An 11177-nucleotide genomic window follows, 5' to 3' on the forward strand; every position below is an offset into this window, starting at 1 on the left:
GTGCAGATGCATGTTGTGGTTTGCACAAGTAGGAGCTGTGGCATGAGCTATTAGAAATCTCTGCTACTGCAGCAGCATTCCATTTCTCCTTGGCTTCTAATTTATTTAAACTGCCTTGCTTTACTCTTCCTTTGAGGTATTAATTGTGGATTTCTCACAATACCTGCTCTTGACTTTCCAAATTCAAGATGATTACTGTTTTGATGTCAGTTAAAGATTTACATTAGCTGTAACTAGGTTAAGGTTGTGCAGGCAAATGTGCTGTGAATGAAAAGATTGTATATCTATGAGAAAGCTAAAATATATTTACTTCCCTAGACAAAGTAATGAAGGATTTTAGGGCAGATTTCTGGATTAATATTATTTAGAAAAAATATGTCTTTGCATTTCCAACTGCAACAGTTTGTTGACTTTATGGTTTGCTGTGGTATTTTTCCGGCTTTTACTAAAGTAAATTTCTGCAAAAGGGTTTAACTTTTGTGTGTAGACTTTGTGTGTATGTGTGTGTGTGTGTGTGTGTGTGTGTGTGTGTGTGTGTGTGTTTGGTTGTGTTCTTGAAAAAAACAAAAGATTAAAAACAATTTAATTGTATTGTCACCATATGTCAATTTACTAGATATTTGGGAACATACCATTTTTCCCTACTTTATAATAGATTTTTAAAATGAATAACTATGGAAATAATTTGAGATATTTCTGAAGAATGTGGAAAATTATAATGGAAAAGAGATTATGTTGATGGATCTAATATACTGATGTACATGTGTATAAACCTTGCTGCTGATACTGTAAGTTTTGTCAAATAGTGCTATAATAATCCTTTTAAGTAACTTGTTGCATTAACCAAATCCAAATTATTTTTATTTTTTATTGCTTTAATTTCCCATCTCAAGATTACCACACCAGTGGCAAAGCAGTTTCTCTGTTTATTCTCAGAGGGAAGGGAAGCGGTGTCATCCATTCAGCTCTGAGTTAGATTGATTTATCTTAATACATTCTCTGATTTCTGTTGATTCCTCTATGATCTGGTTGATACTTTGAAATTTATTGTCTGCTATTCTCTTTCTTTTGGCAGCTCCCTTATCCACAGCTTTTGCCAGCTATCTGTAACCCTCTGGGAGGCCCTGCCTGCTGAAGCAACACCACTTTTCTGCCATCAGATTTTCAGGTGAATAGGAAAGAGTTTTTGCAGCTGCTTCATATTTCTTTTATTTTATAGTTGTCCCCATTGCTCTGTTGCTGAAGGCTAGCTCTGATATAGACTCAAAGGGAGCAATAAGGAATATAAAATGCCCACAGTAAAGGAAGGATTACAAGAGTGACATCTCACCTTATTCACATTCATGTGCTGCAGCTGAGTCTTGCTGCCTCTTTTGGCCACTCTTATGGGTCTCTGAAATAAGGGAAGCACATAGAAAACAAGCCCACTTTTACTGAACAGCTTTAAAATTAGCTGCATGCTGTAATATTTTCTTAAAGACATCGCTCTAATAGAATGAATATGCACAGTGTTAAGGTGAGGTGAACCAACTGTGACATCACTTTCATCCTGGGAGTCTCCCAGAGAATGAAGATAATTGAAACTTAGCCTGGTGTCACTGGTGGTGCTTTACAAGGTTGGAAAAAGAAGCCAAACAAATGTGCCTGTACAGTTATAAATAATCCTCTGTCAAATTTGGTGTGCAATTTTGTAACTGGATGCAGAAGACTATTATTTCTGCCTCCTGTGTGTTCTGCCACTGATTATACAGCACAAAATAAAGATGGGTGTGGATTTGTTGACCTACTTATTGTGAATATAAACCTAGCTTATCTTTGTCTCGCTATCGTCTTTGCAGAATACTGGGGATGTCAAACAAAGCTAAAATTAATCACCCTACATGAGTATTATTCAGCATGATAGACTGTGGTTTTAATGCATCAACAGCCTAGTGACACATCAAAGAAAGACTTTAGGAGCAGGGTTTTCTTGGATGATTTGCTAAATTCTTCCTAAGAGGGAAAAGCATAATGAAAAAAAAGTATGTTTGAAAATGAAAGCTATCCAGTAGGCTGATTGGGGGTAACTTCTTGGAACTGAATATGAGATAATTGTGAGCATGGAACAAAGTTGTGAAGAGCCCATAGAGAGGAAGTAAATACCTGATGAACAATGCAGTAGATGGCAGAGCTGTGAGAGTGATTCAGAGATGTGACAATCAGGAGAAATGATCATCAAGTGTGATTACTATCTAAGTACAGAAAAAAGGCCACAGGAAAAGCCTGTAGTATTTTTTTGTGGGAGCTCAGAGATGGAAGAGTTGCTTCTTCATAGACAAGTTATATAGAGAGAAGCTGCAATATGTAACAATGATGGTGATATCAGCACTATAGAGGTTTGCTTTGAAGACGATGCACTGTTTATACACAGCAGGCAGAGCAGGATGACAGCATTCACGGCTGTTGAGATATAATGCAGTGATGAAGGTTTGCAGAAAAAAATTGATGAATTCTTTACACCTGTGTTAAGTTTGATATGAAATCAATTATTAGACCATAGAATCATAGCATCATAGATTGTTGTTGAATCATAGGCTTGTGTTGGAAAGAATTTGAGAAATCTTCTAGTTCCAATCCCCCTGATGTGGGCAGGAACATCTTGCACTAGACCAGGTTGCTCAGAGCCCCATCCAGCCTGGCCTTCAATGGATGGAGCACCCACATCTTCTGTGGACAACATGTTCTAGTGGTGCTTCACCACCTTCACAGTAAAGAATTTCCTCCTAATATGTAATCTAAAGCTACTGTCTGTCAGTTTAAAGCTATTACCCTTTGTCCTGTCACTCCACACTCTTTTAAATAGTCTCACTTCACATTTCTTGCCGGATCCCTTCAGGTGACCACAACTCAGCCACCCCAAAAATCTCCCCTTTTTGAGAGCTAACAATCAGATAGACAAGATTATATTTAGAATTGTGTAAGATAGGTCTCCAGAATTAAGGTAGATCTTTGAACAGTCTGCAGGAAGAAGATATTTTCATTTATGGTTATAGATTAGATAAGAAATACTCTAAGGTAAAAGGGGATACGGGTGAGAACCCTCAGAATCTGGAAAGGACAGAAATTAGATCTTCTAACAGAAATAATGAATATATGGTACAACCTGTATGAATAAATGATCTTGTGAAAGAATTGTAGGGGAATGTGACTTCTCATGAGTTCAAAAAGTTCAAAAATAAGAGTTTTCAGTTTTGCTGGTGAAATAGACACTTTTTGCAATTTATTTTATGTTTGTTCTTTGTAATCCAAAATAATATTTCCTTTGGATAAATTTCCGACAGCTCAAAAATGCAATGCATTTACAAATGAAAGTAGTTCAATGTTAAAACCAGCTCTTTCATAGTGAAATTATTTTAGTAAATAATGTTGATTTTCCACATAATAGCAAAAAAAAAAAAAACAAACCAAAAAAAACAACCAAAAAAACACCTGGTGCAAAATTACAACTATTTTTCCTTGCTCTAATTGAAGGCAAATCAAGGGAAACAGGGTCATATTATGAGACAATACACTGAGGCTGTGGCATCAGGAACTTAGTAGTGGTACTATAAGCTGAATAGTTTCTTTTTAGAAGTAGGCATATGTATGAGAAGATTCACACAAGTATCATGTGGTGTCCTTGTTTGAAAAGACCGGAGTCTGTGAAGGAAGGCAAGAGCCTCCTGTGAAATGGAAAAGGTAAACCGCATCCCTCCAAATTACCACAATTAAAAGGCTCTCAGGCAGATATGGGAATGGGAATAACAATTCTTTACTAGGAAAAAAGTAAATAAAAATAAAGAATAAAAATGTAATTAGTACAAACAAAACTACTGATAGAGTCAAAAATCGATACCCTGAGGAGTCAGGGTGTTGGTAATAGTCCAGTTAAATGGTGGCTGCTCCTCCTGGAGTGGCAGATGAAATGTTGCTGAAGTGGTGATCTCTAGAAGGGTGTAGTTTTCTCTGAAGGTCTGGTGATGAAGTAGCTGGGCCTGGTTTTCCTCTGGGAATCCAGCAGAGAAGAGAGCTGCTCCTCTGGGAATCCAGCGAAGGGCTGCCCTGGTCTCCCCAAAATGCTGATTTTATGCAGGTAAGAATGCTTGGCTCCTCCCTCTGGGTGGAGCATCTCACAATGGGATGATGTAACTTTACCGGTCATGCAGTGAGTCATTCAATGGCCCATTAACAGAAGATATCTCCCCGGAGGGAGACATTGTTCTTGGAAGAGATAAGAAAACTGCCCAACCTCCAACAGATGTCAAATAGAATACATGCTTATCTTACAAGCCAGGACAGGTTGTCAATGTATACATTGTTCCTTTGGTGCTGTGAAGATTAACCACATTGAATAGTTAGAGATAAACAAGGGTTTTTAATTTTTATGGACAGAAAGTACTGGTTATTTAAGAATGGTTTTTATTCATAAGTGCCTACTATTATATTCTGGTTGGAATTTCTACTTAAACCAGTGACTAACCAGGCTCCAAACCATCACCTGCTTCATGGTCCAAGCACTGATCTGGAATATGTACAACCCAAATTCAAATTCCTTCTCAAACTTAAAAAAAAAAAAATGACAGGATAGGTAGTGGTGGGTTGGAATCCCCATTCTGTAAAGGGAATGTCTTCACTGTCAATCTGTCTGTATTATTTTCATGTGTTAATGTCTAATTTCTAAATTCTAAAAAATATCTCTATGGCAGCTTATTTTATTCTATTTTAATTTAACAGCTGTTTCTGTCCAGAGTGATATATAGTGTTAAGCCTGCAAGCTGCAGAGCAATGTAAGCTAAGTATCCTAGGTATTAATAGGGTAGGATGTTTCATTTGCATGGTTCTATGCACTAAATATTATCTGCTATATAATTCCACTGTAAAGAACACGTGGTGAGAAAGATGCTTAAAGAAGGCAGTTTGGAAATACTGCATCTGAAAATTTATCATCTTATATCTGTAGGTGTTGGAAGAAGTACAGCAGTATGCAAATTCCTTCATTATTTCCATTTTCTTATTCAAAATAGTTTGTGAACTTTAATTTTATTGGTAGCATCCATTAATGTATCTAAATGTTACAATGTTACAGTACAGCAAGGCTTTATTTGCATTCTATTCAATCAATAACTGCTATGGTGACCGTGCATTTGAGCTTTTTACATGTGTTTACACATACTTTGCAAAGAACATCCTGCTTTTCCCTTACAGATGGAGGAAGTCTGGGATAGGGAGGTTAAGAGACACCTGAAATCTCAGAATGGATCAGAAGCAGAGACTGAGAGGGAATCTAGATTACTTATTGTCTGTCCCTTTATTTGCTGGATCATAGTTTTGCACTTAAATTCCTAATCTCTTTGTAAGTAACTGATGAGGTTGTTGTTTTGCTGGCTTGAACCAGCTGGATGGCATGTGTTATTTGAGTGAAACTGCATTTTTCACACTCAGGAGTTAAGAATGTAACATGTCTTACTGGGTGGGTGTTTAAAGTTTCTGTAACCCACAAAAGTGAGAAGAGAGCCAAGACAACAAATAAATCCTTACACTGAGACAATGAAAATTCCAATTCTTAATAGCATTCTCTATTTTAATTTAACTTTTATTGAAATATTTCAGGAAGAGAGATTAAAAAACCACAGGGGAAATAATTAATGAAAGCAAAATAAGTAGACATCCCCACAGAAAGAAACAGCATTTGAGGAACTTTATCCCTGTCTCCTGTGTTCTCTCCCTCTCTTGAGAAAATGCATTCTATACAATTTTTTAAACTTGCCGAAAACTCCCTTTTGCTTGTTTCAGCTCCATTCTCTGGTCACACAATTGTTTGAGAATCTTTAAAAGGAGTTAATTTCCTGTTGGCTAAGACATGAATAGCAAATCTCTGTTTAGCTATACTACAGTTCCTCTGATTTACTGGCAGTATGGGATATTGTTTGTGAATTGAAAAAGGTACAGATCTGGGAACCATATCTACCTGTAAAAGTGATGGATGGTCCCTCACAGCTTTTGGCCCTGGTGGAGCACCATTGGCCAGACCACTCTGGGGCAGAGCTCTCACTCAGCATCTTCATTTGGAAAGCTGCAAGTTTAACAGTGCTGAGCATAGCAGTCCTGGCTTGGGGTCTTCTGGGCCAGGCACTGAGAACTGGCACTGCTTGGTCTGCACTACCCTGAGAACAACCAGAGCTCAACACGGATGCAAACAAGGGAACTATCCTGTGAAAAGCCTGTGGGAAATAATATAGAAAGCCACCATCTTTGACAAATGTGAATTTTTGCTATTTAAGGAACTACTGATAATGTCAAAATATCCCCTCAAACAGGGAATTTTGAATGGTAGGAAGCTCACATCACTCTGGAGATAATCAATTGGTTAACAGAAGCCTTTAAAGAACTGAAAGACAAACCCCTTTTACCGAGGAAAAGTTTATGTGGTATCTCCCAGCTCTTGATGAGAAATGTGTTATCACTGTAATCTGTTTAAGAATTTTCTTTCACAAGAAGTGCAGCAGGCCAAACACCTGGAACAGATTTTGTTTCTAATACATGTAGTGACATCAACAAAAGATTTGGAAAGACACTGTATTCATACTCAGAGTCACAAAATGTTACAAAAGTGCTGCCTCTGCAGAGTTCCCAGAAAAACAGGAAATAAATGGATTTAAAATTGCATGCGAAGCAGAAAATAAATTTGAAAATAACATTAGATGCAGAAAAATATAAAATGCTGCATTAGATGAGGGGATCAGATTTTTCAGCCCAATTGTGAGATAGAGTGAAGGCTGGAGAATTATCTGAGAACATCATCCTTAGAGGTGATCAGATTATATGAAAATTCATGGACTTTTTTGAAAGTCAGAATTTTCAATTTGTGTTCAGAATTTCTCTATAATAAACACAAGTATTCTTGCATAAATTATGCTAAAATTGTGGCATGAATTTAGGTACCAAATGCTGTGTATTACCATTCTTGGAGTTTAAAGACTTGGAACATAAAGGTCCATTTACTTTTTTATTATCTTTTGTTTCTTAATTTCCTTCAAGCCTGGAAGAGTTGGTAACCATGGAATTTACTCTTAAAACAGTTCCAAACAATATAATTACTAAGTAAGTTTTTTTCCTATTTTGGGACAAATGGTGTGAATCAACAAAACACTGCAGAAGTCAGCTTTCTACACAAGTTGCTGATACCAAAAAAGTGGTTAATAAGTAACAGAGGCTTCAAAAAGGACTTCTAAGGACACTAAACCCCAGAGCTCTCAATTGCAGGCACTTTGAGAACAGAACTTAGGCCCAAAACATCAAATCTGAGAATGTATTCTCTGCCCATCTCACTCCACTAAATAACTCTCTTCTCCAAACTGGAATCTTGGCGCTGGTAGCAAAATGCCCACTGTTTTAGAGAGATGTCAAAGGAAGAAATCCAAGCTGTATTCAGAATACTAGGTCATATTGAGGAAAGCTTTGATATCGAGAGATTTGGATGGTGAGATTTACAGCTGTTTGCAGGAATCTGGTTTAGCATTAATGCTAAATTGGCTCTCCCTTTTCCCAGAAAGAATGTATTTTGCTTATGTTTCCAAAGGAAGATTAAGTTTGTAGGCAACCAGGCTCTGGACTTTTTAAACAATTTCCATTGCCTCTTACCCTCTAGAGACCCCATCTCCCAAAAGAGAAAGCCTATCCATTCTTGAAATTTAGTTAAGTGGTCTGAGCCTTTTTGCAGAAGTAGCAGCCACCAGTATTCCTATTGCACTAATGTCCATCTTGCTGAATCACTGGTATCTTGTTTTTGCTATTCCCACTTATCCTTTAAAATAAGATGAAACTACAGAACTAACATCTGTGCTTCCCTAAAAGCAAAGCAAAAGCCCTAACTCACACACTGAAATGTTTTAAATACTACTGCTGAGGCCTCTGAAAGAAAATTTGCTTCATGCCTTGGAATAAACATGCCTGTGCTCAGATCCAGACACATCACTTTACAATTCCCCACCCCCCAAGTCTGTGAATATTTAAAAAATCACTACTCTCATTTTATTTTTCCAAATGATGACAGTACAAATTTACAAGCTACCTTTTTCAGAGCAGGCTCACCCCTCTTAATACTTCAGAAAGGATATTTTTACTATATTTTCTTGCTTTTTACTCATTTTCAAACTGAGGTTAAAGATATACCATTCCACTAAGAAATTATCTCCTTTTATTTTGTTTAAATTTATTTAAATATGCCTTTCTAATTGGATATAAAAATAGCCCCTGGTTACCTGAGGATTATCAGCAATTCACTGATGTTGGAACATGTTTTAACCAAATCAGTAGTGTAGCATTTAAAAATAAACACATGAAATCAAATGAAAGAAAGGATTATTGACCAGCTACACATTCATCTTGCAAGGCTGAATCCAAGAGTAACCATTTGTCTCTTCAGTTTGAAGTGTTTGGCCATGATTTTTTAGATAGAAAAAAGCCTTCCAAGAGCAAAAACTGCATAGTCCCTCTAAAATGTAATTTGCTTCATTAATCTGTAAATTAACCTGAAGTTTAATCTGGAAATAGTTGTCTAGGTTTTGTAGTTTGCATCATGATTTATTTTGAAGGCACTGTGAATTGCTGCTCTCGTAAGAGTGAAAAAAATGTTGTACACATTGGAATCTTATCTTAATCCTTGTATACCTCATGTGCAGATATCTACAAATATTCTCAGCTTCTATCCTGAAAAAATAGGGATATAGAACAGAGAGGACTGTTTAATTTAATCCAATTTGTTGCTATTACCAAACAAATTCACTGAGCTCCATCTTGATTTAATTGAAGTGTTTCCCTCTCTGCTTTTACTGAAGGAGGCTTCCAAAGTTTGCTTTCTTTGTTGTTTAAAAACATTCTTTTCACCTCTGGGTGAAATTTATTTATGTTCGCTTTATAACCATTTGCTCTAAGTTTGAATAGCTCCTTTTCCCTCCCTTCTGTTTACCTTTTGATGTATTAATAGAGAACTTTAAGATTCACTTTCAGACTTCCTTTCTCTGGGTGTGTGATCTAGCCTTCTTTTAGTCTTCTTTACTAACATCATCTTCCTTATCACCTTAGAAATCCTTCTCTGTATCTGTTCCAGTTTGAATTAATTTGTATTGCCCCTGGGAAATGAGGGCTGTGCCCAGTATTCAGGGTAAGGTCTTACTGGGGCCTTGTAAAGGAGAATGATACTTACAAACTTTTGTTGCATTATCTGCCTCTGTATCGTTAATACCCCACTTTAAAATTGAATTTTTGGGTTGATAGTGTTTTTGAAATATATGAGCCAAAATACTCCCAATACATGTGTGTGTGGTGGTTAAAGAGGCAGGAGGAGTTTCAATCATCTTTTATTAAAGATGGCTTTTTAGCAATTTGCTTTCATGGGTGCAAGAAAATATTGACAACAGGAATTTATTCTCGACACATGGAAAGTTCTGTATGTGAAATTCAGATTCTGACTTTTTCTTGTTACAGAGCAGTACCCAAACCCAGGCTGCTGAGTTCTGGACTATTAGTTTTAGTTTAATGTATGTTAGAAAAAGAAAGAAAGCAAAAACTCTTGAGTTCTTCAAATTGCAGTGGCATCTGTTCAGTAAAAAGAAGTAATGCATAAGTAAATGAATACTATCAACATATGGTGACAGTTCCTAGATCTGTTTTGGCATGAAAGTAAAGTAAGGGAGGCTGAAGAAATGTTCAAGCCAATGGATGATTCTGGTTCAAACAAGCTCAGCAGGTAGTCACTTTTTGAGTTTTTTTATGACTTACTATGGTTTGTGGAAGCCATTTTTCCTTGTATATAGGAGTGAGCACCATGAGGTGAGGTTCCTGGTTGCTAGAATGCTATTTCCTTTTTGCTTGTATGAAAAATGGTTTCTCTGTATAGGAAGGAGTGGCTTGTGACCTACCTTTCTGGCAGGCTGCCCCCCTGCTGACCTGCAGGAAGCAGATAAAATATATGTGGAAAGGGTTTAATTCATCTTCCTCTGAACCCAAGCCCTCTTGGTTAGAGGCTTTCTCTGCAAAGAGGATTTCCCAGACAGTTCAGTAGAACCCAGCTCCAGCAACCTTCAGGCCGTGGAAGTAATAGTTAAAACCCAGCTTTTCCCAGCTGGATGAAATCCCTGCAAATCTCTGGGTCAGGAGAGTATGAATAAGTAGTCCATCTCTTAAAAAGGGGCTATTTACCTATATGCCAGGCACTGCCTTTCTCGTGGAGCTCTCCTAGTTCTCTGTTGATAGCATATCTTTGAGGTATATTTTTAGCTCGTAGTCTGCCAGGCATGGATTTATAACTTGATGCTGGAAAAAGTCCTGGTATCATTGCTGCTGCTGCCTGGAGCCTTGCTGAACCTGATTTGAATGAATTCCTTGATCCCTTTTCATGTTCTGTCTCTTTAGACATCTTCTTGGGTCCATCCTTTCAGAGCAGATCCTGCTTCCTCCAGGCCTGCTTGCCTCTTACTTCCTGTCTCCACAGTGGAGCTGCAAGTTTGTCAATGATTAACTGATTGTTTTTCTGGATTAACTGATTTAGCACAGCAGATCTGTTGAATGCTGAGTGGAAGTCAAAATTTCATTACATTTCTTTCCTTCCTATCTTCAAAATAACTGGGCACAAACCTGTAAAAACCCTGCAACTAGCTAAGTGTCAAGGGTCCACTCTGGATCTTTTCTGAAGTTCTAAAGGCAATTTGGAGATTAAACAAAGGCAGTTCACCTTTAAACTGTAACTGCTGTCTACTTGTTCCTGAATAATTGATCATTTTAAATGAGGTAGGGTACTTTTAAACTAACAGTGCTCAGGGGCTTGCTTTGTGGGAGATTTATCAAGTTGGTCAAATACTGATAATTTTTATAGGAAACCCCAGGTCTTAGACTGGCCCAGCTGTGTTGCAGAGCTTGTTTGTTGAGGTTTTATTCTTTCAGATATGGAAAGGCATTTCTGAGAAATGAAAAATTAAAAAAAAAAACATTTTAAAAAAGGTGTCCTGATAGAGGAGAAAGGGAAGAGAATTCATGCTGCCAAAATTCAGAACCTGTAACAAGGCGCTGGTGTTAGGTTTGTATGCAGGACTCCCTGCAGTCCATGCAGAGTAGAGGTGCTAGCCTGCCTCCTCTGAATGTAGTGGCACTGAGGATTAGAC

At 37.4% G+C, this 11177-nt stretch overlaps 1 long non-coding RNA gene across 1 annotated transcript in view; it reads right to left on the minus strand.

Annotated features, from left to right (window-relative positions):
- Positions 1 to 3768: 3768 nt before the first annotated feature.
- LOC140683695 (uncharacterized) overlaps positions 3769 to 11177 on the minus strand; it is a 26666-nt gene continuing 19257 nt past the window's right edge. The window contains exon 2 of the long non-coding RNA XR_012055025.1: positions 3769 to 4347. This is a non-coding gene — a long non-coding RNA (uncharacterized lncRNA). The remainder of the gene's footprint in view (positions 4348 to 11177) is intronic.

Source organism: Taeniopygia guttata, chromosome 3, assembly GCF_048771995.1.
Source record: "Taeniopygia guttata chromosome 3, bTaeGut7.mat, whole genome shotgun sequence".
Taxonomy (NCBI): Eukaryota; Metazoa; Chordata; class Aves; order Passeriformes; family Estrildidae; genus Taeniopygia; species Taeniopygia guttata.